Below are 14,289 nucleotides of genomic sequence, written 5' to 3' on the forward strand. Positions count from 1 at the left end.
TGGGATTACAGGCATGTTCCATCACACCCAGCTAATTTTTGTATTTTTTGTAGAAGTGGGGTTTCTCCATGTTACCCAGGCTGGTCTCAAACTCCAGGGCTCAAGTGATCTTCCTGTCTCAGCCTCCTATAGTGCTTGGATTACAGGAGTGAGCCACTGTGCCCAAACTTAAACTTCAGATTTTTAACACAGACAATGTAGTTAATTGCTGAGCCTTCCACCAAGAAAGGACACTTGCAGTCCCATAGCCCTCTTAGGATTCCTGTTACATTTAGCTCCTGCCACTCTTGATTAGGGGCTACTTGTAGGGTTCTGAAATAATTTCCACATACTTTTCCTGTGCCACCTTACTTTTTTGAAAGAGAAATTTTAAGGAAGGTTGAATATCTTCTATTTAGGTCTTCTAACGTTTTAAATAAATATTACCTCTTCTCCCTTCTGGGACAGTTGGTAAATTGTCAATTTGTGGGCTTTATTAGAATGACTTTAAATTAAGCCCAGAGGGGGACAATTCTCCGATGTTTAACAAAATTTGAGAGTACAAATTAGATTTAAGACCAAAAATAAGGCCTGCTATTTTATTTTACCCCTTTGCTCCATATCTAAATTTTGTGTTCTGCTCAGAGGATGCTAAAGTGTGCATATAGGTCTGAATGTACCTACTCCATAGCATGGAAATGTAACCCACCTCATAAACTCCATTATCATTCGAACAGAGACTGCAAGGGGAAGAGGAGAGCCTCTTGGCCCACCTCTGCATAGTCTTGTATCTAACTTATTCCATGAGAGCAAAAAAAAAGAGTACAATCCTGACTCTTCTGACCAATCTTTGAGACAAACTGCAAAAGAGAGGAAGTGTCAACATCTGACAACACAGTACCATGAATAACATGCTCTCTCCAGTTATATAGACCCCTTTTATCTGCTTTTCCACTTGCCCCAAGACAGGAGCAGGTTGGAGCAGGGTCATGACAGGAATAAAGTCCCTGTCTAGCATGCCTTTGAGTGGCAGGAAGTGTTAAAGAAAGTTTATGTTTTATACTTCAAGCCAGAAATGAGTAAGTGATAGTAGGAATATCAGTAATAACAGTTAATATGTACTTAGCATTTATTAAGTGACATGCACTGGTTTAAATGTTTTATATGTGTTATTTCATCATTAAATTCCCCTGAGAGATATACTCTATTATTCACAGGGCAGAATTATAAAAACACAAGATTAAGTAACTTGAGTAAACAGTGGCAGGGCCAAAATTTAAATCCAGGTGCTGTAATTCCAGAACTCTTTTGCTTAAGGGGATCCACTACACTAGTCTGGTGAATAGAAGATCTCTTTTGTTTGCACAAAAACTTGTACAATTAATTTTCTTAGCAGCATTATCTATAATAGCTAAAAGGAGGAAACCACCCAATTTGGAATAAGTTAGGTACAAGACTATGTAGAGGTGGGCCAAGAGGCCCTCCTCTTCCTCTTGCAGTCTCTGTTCCAATGATAATGGAATTTGGGAGGTGGGTTACATATATATGCTATGGAGTAGGTATATTCAGACCTATATATACACTTTAGCGCTCCCTGGACGGAACACAAAATTTAGATTTGGAGCATATGGCTAAAATAAAATAGGTCTTGTTTTGGGTCTTACATTTAATCCACATCCTTAGATTTTTGTTACACTTAGGGGAATTGTCCTTCTCTGGGCTTAATTTAAAGTCATTCTAATAAAGCCCAGAAATTGACAATTTACCTACTTCTTCCAGAACGGAGAAGAGGTAACTTTTATTTCAAACCTTAGAAGACTTAAATAGAAGACATCCAGTCTTCCTCAAAATTTCTCTTTCAAAAAAGTAAGGTGGCGCAAGGAACAGTACGTGGAGATTATTTCAGAGCCCTGCAAGTAGTCCCTAAGCAAGAGTGGCAAGAGCTAAAGGGAACAGGAACCCTAATGCTATGGGACTGCAAGTGTCCTTTCTTGGTGGAAGGCCCAGCAATTAACTACACTATCCATGTTAAAAATCTGGAAGTTTAAAGTCAGGCATTGTGACTCACTCCTGTAATCCCAGCACTATGGGAGGCCAAGGTGGGAGGATTGTTGGAGCCCAGGAGTTTGAGATCAGACTGGGGAACATGGTGAAACCCCATCTCTACACAAAATACAAAAATTAGCTGGGTGTGGTGGTGGGCGCCTGTAATCCCAGCTACTCAGGAGGCTGAGGTCGAGGCTGGAGTAAGCCACAATGGTGCCAGTGTACTCCAGCCTGGGCAACACAGTGAGACCCTGTCTCAAAAATATCTGGTAGTTTGTCATTAGTTCTTCTGCTGCCTACCCTCTATGTTCAATCAATCTCATCTTAATCCTACACAACCATTTTTCAACTCTGTGTATTTTTCTCATCTTCTCAAGGCAAGCCATTATCCTATTTTCATCAGAAGTATTCGTCATAGCCTCTGACTGTTCCCTGTGTCCATTTGTGGCTTTGGATATTCAGTCCACCCCTGATGTTGTAGCCAGAATGATCAAATATAAAATCAATTGAGTCACCCTCCCCTTTAAAAGCCTTCTTTTACATTTCACCACCCTTAGCATAGAGTTAAAATTTTTAATGTTGATAACAAAACCTCTGCTACTTCAGCACAAATCTATTGTTGTAGTCTTACCTCAAATCTCTCTCCTTTTAATTTTTAAAGCCCCAAGTATATTTGTCTTATTTAAGTTGTTCCAAAGAAGTGATTTCATTCTTATATTGAGACGTTTGCATATATTGAACCCATTTGCAGGAATGTTCCATCCCTCCTGTGACCACCTTGTAAGAACAAAAACAAACGCACCACATCATCTAATCTTCTCACACACAAACAGCATTGCATAGTTTCTATCTTCTTTCAGACACTGTTCCCCCACTTCTCCACCATTGCCCACACGTGGATCACTCAACCTATGATGGTAACCAAGGGTCTAAGAAATCTGTGTTATGTTACTTCTACATTGCAAAAGTCAAAGTTATTTGGAAAGTGACTAAAGATGATTCTTCTTAGTCCATCGAAATGTGTACTTTATTCTTCTTTAATGTAAAAGAACCTCTGCCTCAATCTCTCAGGCACACACACCTTCAGACTGAGAATTTAGGACATGTTGGGTCTGTCTTATCAAACACACTGGTGGTTCTCTCTCTGTGTTTAGTGCCTCTCTGTCAAGACTGTAAGCTTCCTCCAGGGCAGAGCCATTATATCAAAGCAAAGCTTATAACTGACTCTTCTGCTTTCCCATAATTCTTTGATAACATAGGTCAGGTTCTGGTCCTTCAAGGCTGGTGCTTTGTCATTCTAAGGAACTCTGGCCATAAGTTCATATAACTGCCTCCTGTTTTTCCACCACAGAAATCCTTGTGTTAATTATCTACAGCACATAAAGTCCCCAAGGACAAAAATATTTTACCATCCAGGGCTTGACTTCTCTCTATTCAATTTTTTTAAAACTGCTGAGAATGTTGGATACATATGAGGGACATTTATTCTGGGTTGGAGAAGAATTGAAACCTTGGTTTTGTACCATCACCTATATGCATCAGGCTCTTGACAACTACAATGTCTTCCCCGCCCCCCGGATAAAGAGGTGAGGGAGGCTGGGCGCAGTGGCTCACGCCTGTGATCCCAGCACTTTGGGAGGCCGAGGCGGGCGGATCACAAGGTCAGGAGATCGAGACCATCCTGGCTAACTCGGTGAAACCCCGTCTCTACTAAAAACACAAAAAATGAGCCGGGCGTGGTGGCGGGCGCCTGTAGTCCCAGCTACTCGGGAGGCTGAGGCAGGAGAATGGCGTGAACCCCGGAGGCGGAGCTTGCAGTGAGCCGAGATCGCGCCACTGCACTCCAGCATGGGCGACAGAGCGAGACTCCGTCTCAACAACAACAACAACAACAACAAAAAGAGGTGAGGGAACCTAGACCACCCTTCCCTCTTTGATTGGCCCCAGTCTCTTTGTGGATCAGCAGCACCACCAGTCTCTTGTTTCCTCATTTTTATGTTACCATCCCCCCCGCCCCATCCCACCCCCCGCCACAATCACAAGGAGAGAGCATGAGGAGAGTGGTACACATGGTCATCCCCTTTTTCTTGGCAAAGTTATCAAATAGACTAGAAACCCAAAATGAGGCCTGAATCTGGATAGTTTTTAGGAGGATGATGGGGATGCAGAAATTGTGGCACGGGAAGTGAAAAGGCCTGGACTAGGAACCAAGAATTCTTTTTTGTTTGTTTGTTTGTTTGTTTGTTTGCTCCCAGCCCTTTTATTAACTTGTGTGATTCTGGGTACATTATTTCCCTTTTCTGGGTTTCACTTACTTCATCTGGGAAAAGATTACAATGGCCACGACTACTTACAAGCTTCTTTCTTATCCTAAGAATGCTAAAAGTCTACAAGGCGTTTTTCATTAGTAGATTTTATCATGAGCAGCCTCAGTTTACTGCCTGGGTGCCCCATGAATAGTGCCAAAGACCACTGGAGAACTAGGTCAGGTTACAGCCCATCTAAATGTACAAGGCTGGGGACCCTGCCTGTGCCCTAGTCCATGTACACCAAATTCTGCATGCGATACATCTGTTCTTAAATCCTGAATTATAAAAATAACCAGTCAGACACAGAGAATAAAGACCATGGAGGAAGGGCATTAACAGTAGATAAGGTAACTAGTCAAAAGTATAAAATGTTGCTTTCAGTGTTTTGGAATCCTGAGGACTTAGGGGACAAAAGTAACTAAACAACCTTATGCAGCCTCCAATGTCAGCCTTGAGGAGGCTTTTCTAACTCCCATCAACTGTAGCAAAGACGGTTCTCATCCCCTCACCAAATGCACATTTAAAGGTGCACGCAACCCACCCCAACCCTGACTACCAGCTTGTGTCATGGGAAGTGGCCTCATTTTTTTTTCTCATTCCACTCCCAGAAATCCTAAACCCGGGAAGTGAACCAAACCATCAGCCCGAAAGCCTAGGAAGGCAAGTCCCTGGGCCTACCTTTCTTCGGGCCTGCAGTGTCTGCGGTAGGTCTGATGCGTGCAGGGCTCTGGGCAAGTTCCTCGAAGTTCTTTGGTCCAGACCCAGTCAGCTTCCCCCACTCCACACCTCACTCAGTTTAAATCTGCATTCCTTTTCTAGTAGATGTTTGGAAACTTAAAGGCTGTGCTGAGAATTTCTGAGACCCACAACTAGTTCCTCTTTTATATCGGAAGCATTAACTGATTTTGTGTTCTCAGTATGGGTGCAGATGTCTATTCTGAATTTTGCTGAAAAAGCAGCGGCTGCCTGATACAGTCTTTCCTATGAAAATAATGCTACTAATTACTGTGGGTATCAGTGGTAGAGGATTTACTGTATGCAAGACCCTCTTCAAAGGTCATTATATACACAAGCTAAGTAAATGGTATTTTGTAAATACCCCCTTTCACCGTGTCACACATTTCCATAGTGCTCGTGTCTTCCTGGAGAGCTACTATTACTATTTTATTAGGTTGGTGCAAAAGTAATTGCGGTTTTTGCCATTATTTTATGGCCAAAATCACAATTACTTTTGCACTGACCTTAATATACACAACTTAAATGTTTTATTTACATGAAATTCCACCTTTAGAGATTCATCATGAGTGGCCATAAAATGGCAACAAGTTGGTTGTACGGCAATAAAACAGCACCTTTCTAAGTGAAGGAAGCAGCTGGTATCATAGAACAAGCTGGTCTTTGACTAAGATAAAACCAATGGCAATCATTTCTTGCATGACCTTGTTAATCTCCTGAACTTATGATTCATTTATAAAATAAAATAATGTTTACTTTACATGGAGGAGGAAAGCAAAGTGGCGTGCAGTTTCATTCATTCAGCATTTTCTTTAGAAAAACTATTATAAGCCAAGCAGTGTGCCCTGTGCTTCTGATAAAATGGTAAAAAATAATTTTCACTCAAAGAGTTTATAGACTACTTGGAAAAACAGACCAGTAAATAAATCACTACAATCCATTACAATCAGTTATCTGCAAGGTAAAGTGACAATATAGATGAGCAAATAAATCGTTATAAGCCATTATAATCAGTGATCTGCAAGGTAAAGTTGGGTATCCTAAGAGAGCTCATAGAAGGATCAATGAACCCAACATTGGGTTGGCAGAGGAGACTTCCTAGATAAAGGGACATCTAATTGGAAACAAGACAAAAGACACACAAATGGAAGGAGAATGAAGGAAGGTAACATTATTATTTCCATTTTTCAGAAGAAACTGAAACTCTGTCAGAGTTTCAGAGATACTCCTATAGCTGGTATAGATGAGATTGAAATCCGGTTTTGCCTAATTCCAAAAACTATGTGGTCTATAATCTGAAATTATAATTCTCAAAATTAAAATAGATTATATTTCAGAAATATTGTCCTGGTTTCAAACAACAGGGAAAAATAATAATAAAATTAGAGAGTTAGGCTCAAGGTAGAGGCAGTTCTCTAGGGAAGGGATGATGGTTACCTGAACTACCTGTGATGCTAGTGAAGTTGGAGAGAATGAATGGATTTGAAAGCTGTTTAGGAACAAGAAATGATAGTACTTGTTGGTATAATGAATATGTAAATCAGGAGGAAAAAAAAAAAGGATGACACTCAGATTCTGGGTTAGGAAACTGAATGAGAGATAGAGCCATTCAGTAAGGCAATAGACATGAACCAGGACAGAACTGCAGGAACAAAGAGTAAAATTTTGAACGTATTTAATCAGAGTTGTGTAGGCATCTTCAAACAAAGTTGACAAGAATTGGATAACTGGCAGGAGCTAGGGAATGAGACCATGGCTGTAGAGGTAAACCCAACCATTCTTCATCCAGAGGGACGAGGTCACCCAGGCTTGTGTGTGGAGGCAGAAAATGTCAAACCCTTTTTCTAGAGGATAGAAACAGTATATCAGAAATAAGAGTTCCCAGAGGATTATGAAAAAGAGGGTAAGGAAGACAGCAGGCAAGCTTGGAAAGTGTGGCATTGCAGAAGACAAGGGTACAGAGTTTCACGACTTCCTAAGAGAGGTTGAAATTCTAGACTAAGGACAGGCATCAATCTCTCCTCCCACTCCATATGGTGTGAAATGAGACATTATCAGGTTATTATTAGTAGATAACAATTTCAAGAGAACAATAACATGAAATTCGACAGAGAAATATATATATATTTATTTATAATAAAATCACCCTACCTCAAAGTAAGCATTTAACAAAACTAACTACTATGCAAATAAGAGCAAATCAGAAAGAGCTCAAGTTCAGTGTCAAAACTATAAGCAGCAGGGGAGGAGGTTGGAGCCCTGAGCAGTTATTAAGGTAATTGCTTTTTTAAATTATGATGGAAAACTGGGCCAACTGATCCTCTTTCCCTCACACAGGCATCACATAACAAGGTGTTTATTCCAAAAACAAAATATGAGAACTGTTTTATGAGCAAAATTATGGTTCTGCTCTAGATAAGTATACAGAATGTGAGTGCCAGCTCTGAGTAAAAAACAGGAAAGATGGCTAACAGGGTAAAACCCCACCTCTACTAAAAATACAAAAATTTAGCTGGGTGTGGTGGTGGGCACCTGTACTCCCAGCTACTCGGGAGGCTGAGGCAGGAGAATGGCATGAACCCAGGAGGTGGAGCTTGCAGCGAGCCGAGATCGCACCACTGCACTCCAGCCTGGGCAACAGAGCGAGACTCTGTGTCAAAAACAACAACAACAACAACAAAAACAAAAAAACCAGGAAAGAGACAAGAATCACATCTAACTTTCAATTAACAGGGTATAAAGAAAAAGAAAAAAGCAGAGAAGATTATGGAATTGATCACTAAATGAAAGTCTTGAGTTCACTCTATAGAGCTGGAATTCTGATGATGAAGACACAGAGGTCACCTTAGTCTGGAGAAGCCAGGGGCTTTCTCCCACCTCGATCATAGTCAATCTGTATTTATAACCTGGATCATAGTCAATCGGTATTTATAACCTGGATCATAGTCAATCGGTATTTATAACCTGGATCATAGTCAATCTGTATTTATAACCTGGATCATAGTCAATCTGTATTTATAACCTGGATCATAGTCAATCTGTATTTATAACCTGGATCATAGTCAATCTGTATTTATAACCTGGCTTCATCCCCACTCCTGTCTCACAGTCACCAGATGTAGGCTACGGTAAGCAGGACCTACACCGCCTGACATGAGAAGAGAAATTACTAAATGAAAGTGTAAATGGACACTGAATATTTAAGGAAACCAATATTGTAAAATAGAGAAACTAAATACAATAAACAAATCAACAAACAAAAAAATGTTTTCTATATTTTGGTCAATGGTTCTACATACCTTTATCTCCCCTTTATTGCATTATTTCTCCCTCCAATTAATTTAATAATTATAAAGTCTTTTACTATGTGTTTTCTTTTAATCTTAAAATCAAAGCATGTGCTTTTGATTTATTAAATTTAAATAAGAATTAGAACTTTCATTTCCTCCAGGAAAGCCAATAGTGTAATGGTAGATTTAATCCTAACTATGTGAATAAATATATTATATGTAATAAAGTATAAATATTTCAGACAAAATCTTAAAAACTCAAAAGTGAAATACTTACTATTTAAAAGTGGTATATTTTAATGCATACAAAAAGTGTAAAATAAAAGGATGAGAAACAATATATCAAGCAAACCCTAAACCAAAAAATGTATCAAATCTGACCTTAGAGCAAAAAATGTTAGTGATGAACAAAAAGATTATTTCTTACTTATAAAAATAGTTCAATTTTTAGGAAGATATAATCATTTTAAGTGTATATGTATCTAATATCAGACCTCCTAAACATATAAAGCAAAAATTCACATCCCACAGAGGATTAGGTGGTATTTTTAATACATATATTTAAGAAAGGACATATATCCGGAATATATAAAGAATCTTTGTATGCATTAAGTAAAAGAGACAGCTCCACAGAAAATTGTTCAAGAGACTTGTCCAGACACTTCACAAAAGAGAATATCCAAATGCCCAAAAGATATTTAAAAACATCTTTTGTTTAACCTTAATAGTAATCAAGAAAATGAAAATTAAAACCACAATTAGATACCACACTACATCTACCAGAATCAGAAAATGCTCTTTAATAAAAGCATCACAAATTCTGGACTCACTTCTCTGAGTTTATTTATTGTTTCATCTTTCTTTCCAACTTTTATTTTCAGTTCAGCAAGTACATATGCAGGTTTGTTATATGAGTAAATTGCATGTCCTGAAGGTTTGATGCACACATTTTTTATTACCCAGGTAATAAGCATAATATACAATAGGTAGTATTTTATCCTCACACTTTTTGCACCCTTCACCCTCAAGTAGGCCCCAGTGTCTATCGCTTTTTCCTTTGTGTCCATGTGTGACCATTGTATAGCTCCCAACTTATAAGTGAGAACAAGTGGTATATTATTTTCCGTTTCTGTGTTAGTTCACTTAGGATAATGGCTTCCAGCTTCATCCATGTTGCTGCAAAGGATATGATCTCATTCTTTTTTATGGTTATGTGGCATTTCATGATGTATATGTACCACATTTTCTTTATCCAGCCCACTGTTGATGGGCATTTAGGTTGATTCCATGTATTTACTATTGTGAATAGTTCTGCAATGAGCATATGCATACACGCATCTCTATGGTAGAACAATTTATATTTTGGAGGGTTTATAGCTAGTGTTGGGATTGCTGGGTCTAATGGTAGTTCTGTTTTAAGTGTTTTGAAAAATTTTGAAACCACTTTTCACCATCTCTGAACTAATTTACATTCCCATCAGCAGTGTATAAGTGGTCCACTTTCTCTGCAAACCTGACCAGCATGTTATTTTTTGACTTTTTAGTAAGAGTCACTCTGACTGGTGTGAGATGGTATCTCATTGTGGACTTGCATTTCTCTAATGATTGGTGATGTTTAGCATTTGTTCATATGCTTGCTGGCTGCATGTATGTCTTCTTTTGAGCAATTACAACAAAAACAAAACTTTACAAATAGGCCCTCCTTAAACAAAAGGGCTGTTTTATAGCAAAAAGAAACTATCAACAGAGTAAACAGACAACCTAGAATGGGAGAAAATATATACAAGCTATTCATCCGACAAAAGTATAATATCCAGAATCTGTGAGAAATTTAAATAAATTAACAAGAATAAAGCAAACAACCCCGTTAAAAATGGGTGTAGGATATGTACTTCTTATTTTGAATCACCATAGGAAGGTGAATCACCCATGCCTATATAAATCCTCTGGCCTTGCTCTCCTTCTACTCTCCAGTTCCTGCCACTGGCCAAGCCCAACCAAATGCCAGAAGTCACATCTACTATTATCTCCTGTTTTCAAAGTGGGTTATATTGGTATTTCCCAAAGTGTTTCAGTTGAACCCTAGTTCTCTTAGATGCTTTGAGGAGCAAAAACAGAGTGAGAAGATCTCATGGACCATTAAGTTTAGGAGGCACTAGAAACGTAGCCTTCTGGTAGACCCCCATGCACACTAACATATTAAAAACTCTGAGATGTCCCAACAGAACATTTGAAAGTGAGGAAAAAATAAGGATTGTCTAAGAAATAACAGGGCACAGAAGGCTACCTCGGAGCTTCTTTGATTGATTAAATGATTAAAGGATATAATCCAGCAAAATAAAATAAAGATCTAATGAAAAATTTCAAAGACTTGAAATAGTTTTGAGCAAATAAAGCAATAAGGACTTAAGTCTAAGTGAATACATAAGTGATAGTAATTAAGACTCAGAAAATAAGTAATTTTAATGTAAAATATAAAATAACAACTGGACCAAAAAAAACTACATGACTCTAGTATGAGAAAGAGGAGGGACAAGTATAGGTATTCTAATATCCCACTTTCAATAGTGTAGGGGTGTTTCTCAAAAAAAAATGCCTGGGTATGTTTACAGAAAAAACTTTGAAAATATGCTGGCCAAGCAAAAATCACATATACTTGATATTCCATTCCTTGGCTATCTAGTTCATAAACCTATAACTCTCTATATCTTCTATCTTTCTGTCTATCTATCTATCTATCTATCTATCTATCTATCTATCTATCTATCATCTATCTATCCATCCATCCATCTACCACCTAATCTATCATTTTTAAAGTGTGTGTCTAGCATGTAACTACCTCACATACAAGCAAATATGCATTTGTCTCATGAGTGAAGATTCTAGAATCAGACAGAGCTGGGTTTGAATCCTATCCCTTACATGACCTGGAGCACCTTTGATCAGTTATGGATTTTTTTGGGGGGGGCGGGGATGGAGTCTCGCTCTGTCACCAGGCTGGAGTGCAGTGGTGTGATCTTGGCTCACTGCAACCTTGGCCTCCCAGGTTCAAGCAATTCTCCTGCCTCAGCCTCCCAAGTAGCTAGGATTACAGGCACACACCACCATGCCCAGCTAATTTTTGTATTTTTAGTAGAGACGGGGTTTCACCATGTTGGCCAGGGTGGTCTCGATCTCTTGACTTCGTGATCCACCTGCCTTGACCTCCCAAAGTGTTGGGATTACAGGCGTGAGCCACCGCTCCCGGTCCCTGAATCTCTTTGAGTTGACCTGGCTACAACACAGCAGCACACATAGGCAGAACTCCAGGGCTGAAAGACCTAACATCTCAACCAGTGTCTACTGCAACAAGGAAGAGTGAATGGTGCCTGAGCCTTTATCCTCCAAAATTTTAAATATTTCATTTCACCCCCTTCTTGCTTGCATAGTTTCTGAAAAGAAGCCTAATGTAATACTTATCCTTGTTCCTCTCTAGCTAAGTTTCCTTTTCTCCTTTGTTGCTTCTTGCAACATTTTGTCTTTGTCTTTGATTTTCTGCTTTTGAATTTGATATACCCATGTATAGATGTTTTATTATTTACTATGCATGGTATTCTCTGAACTTCCTGCATCTGTGATTTGGCTTGTTACTAATTTTGGAAGAATATCAGTCATTATTTAAACTTCAAATATTTCTTCTTTTCCTTTCTCTCTTGTCTCTTTTTCTGGTATTTCCATTATGTGTAATGTTATGCCTTTTGTAGTTGTCCTGAACTTTGGGGATATTCTGTTCTTTTTTTTTTTTTTCCATTTTTTTTCCCTTTGCTCTTCAGTTTGGGAAGTTTTTATTGACGTGTGTCCAAGCCCACTGACTCTTTCCTCTGACACGCCTAGTATATTGATGAAATTATCAAAGACATTTTTAAAACTTTTATTACTGTATTTTATATTTCTAGCAATACCCTTTCATTCTTTCCTAGAAATTCCTTCTCTCTGCTTATTAAATTCATTTATTCTTGCATGTTGTACACTTTTCCTGTTAGAGTCCTTATAATATTAATCATCGTTCTTTTAAATTTCTGATCAGATAATTCCAAAACCTCTGCCACATTTGAATCTTGTTCTGTTGCTTGTAATTACATTGTAATTTTTTGTTGATAGCTGTAAATATGCTTTTTATGTAAGGTATTATGTTTATCTCACTAGAAGTTAGGCTGCATTTATTGTTTGCTGTAGCTATTTGTGTCAAAGGCTGAAATTTCCTCTAATGTCCTTGTTTTGGTCTCCCCTATTATTGTTGTGTCTTCCTAGACACCACTTCTTAAATAGGGTCTGAGGTTTACAGTTCAGCAGTTCATTCGCTGTAATCTCCTGTTATCATACAGGATCCTGATTCAACTGATGGTAGTGTAGAGTGAGGGGAAACATCCTCTAGTATCACAATTAGGTCTCAGCCTTTAGCAACTTGTACTCCTCAGTTATCAACTTTGCAAGTGCTTCCTAGCCCCCACTTGAACTTAGGTCAGGCAGGATACTAGAGAGAGATGTAGCTGAATATCAATTTCCCCACGTGAAAGGATAGAGGAAGGTAGAGTTACGTACTGACCTTTTCCGAGACTGGTTAGGTTTTGATATTATCCAAATCAATCAGAATCAATCAGAATCAGAAAAACATAGTTTCCCTTGAGGGAAGACTTTTTTGTTAAAGATAACAGAATGCCCTGGAGTCTTTCAAAAATGGTTATATTACCTTCCCTAACCAGAAGCACAAGAAGATTCTTCTCTGTTCTTTACACTAAGTACCTGGTAGGACACTTTGAGGTAAAAGCCATGCAAGTGTTTGACCTCTCCCCAAGACTGGGCCTCATGGAGTTTCAGCTCCCAAGTTAGTCCACATTGAGCATCCAGCAGTTCATCAGTTATAATTGATGTATTCCTATTGTACTTCCACTCCTGCTAAGCTGGGAAGCTCTGTTTGGGCCTTCCTGTCCAAATTTTAGAACAAAAATTCAAGTCTGCATAATAACCAGCTGACAACATGATGGCTTCAATATTCTGTAGATGGCTAGCCAGTTATCCCATCACCATTTATTAAATAGGGGTCCTTTCCACATTGCTTGTTTTTGCTGACTTTGTCAAGTATCAGATGGTTGTAGGCATGTCACTTTCTTTCTGGGCTCTTTATTCTGTTCCATTGGTCAACGTGTCTGTTTTTGTACCATTACCGTGCTGTTTTGGTTACAAGTGTAGGTACCAGCCTCCTTAGCTTTGTAGTATAGTTTGAAGTCAGGTACCATGATGCCTCTTTTTGCTTAGGATTTTTGCTTTCTTCTTTTTGCTTAGGATTTCCATGGCTATTCAGGCTCTTTTTGGTTCCATATGAATTATAAAGTAGTTTTTTTCTAATTCTGTGAAGAATGTCATTGGTAGTTTGCTAGGAATAACATTGAATCTGTAGATTGCTTTTAGCACTATGGCTATTTTATTAATATTGATTCTTCCTATCCATGAGCATGGAATGCTTTTTTATTTGTCTGTGTCATCTCTGATTACTTTGAACATTGTTTTCTAATCCTCATTGTAGAGATCTTTCACCTCTCTCATTAACTATATTCCTAGATATTTTATTCTTTTTTTTTTTTTTTTTTGCCTATTGTGAATGATTTGGCTCTCAGCTTGGACGTTGTTGGTATATAGAAATGCTACTGATTTATATACATTAATTTTGTATCCTGATACTTTGCTGAAGTTGTCTGTTAGATGTAGGAGGTTTTGGGCAAAGACTATGGGGTTTTCCAGGTATAGAATCATATCATCTGCAATCAGAGATAGTTTGACACCTTCTTTTCCTATTTGCATGCATTTTAGTTCTTTCTCTTGCCCAATTGCTTTGTTTAGAACTTCCAGTACTATGAAAAGGAGTGGTGAGAGTGGGCATCCTTGTCTTGTTT

General features: G+C 38.5%; 2 protein-coding genes across 8 annotated transcripts in view; one reads left to right on the forward strand and one right to left on the reverse strand.

Moving 5' to 3' along the window:
- Positions 1 to 14,289, forward strand: part of LOC105464631 (membrane-spanning 4-domains subfamily A member 4A-like) — a 356,637-nt gene that overhangs the window by 289,815 nt on the left and 52,533 nt on the right. The gene's annotated exons all lie outside the window — the stretch shown is intronic.
- Positions 1 to 14,289, reverse strand: part of LOC105464629 (membrane-spanning 4-domains subfamily A member 4A) — a 121,342-nt gene that overhangs the window by 22,172 nt on the left and 84,881 nt on the right. The window contains exon 1 of one of the 3 annotated variants that reach the window (XM_011712660.3): positions 5,013 to 5,210. The exons of the other annotated variants lie outside the window; for them this stretch is intronic. The gene's annotated coding sequence lies outside the window, so the exon portion shown is untranslated. Of the gene's footprint in view, positions 1 to 5,012; positions 5,211 to 14,289 lie in introns of those variants that run through there. 3 annotated transcript variants of the gene reach the window in all.

Source organism: Macaca nemestrina, chromosome 12 (genome assembly GCF_043159975.1).
Source record: "Macaca nemestrina isolate mMacNem1 chromosome 12, mMacNem.hap1, whole genome shotgun sequence".
Classification (NCBI taxonomy): domain Eukaryota; kingdom Metazoa; phylum Chordata; class Mammalia; order Primates; family Cercopithecidae; genus Macaca; species Macaca nemestrina.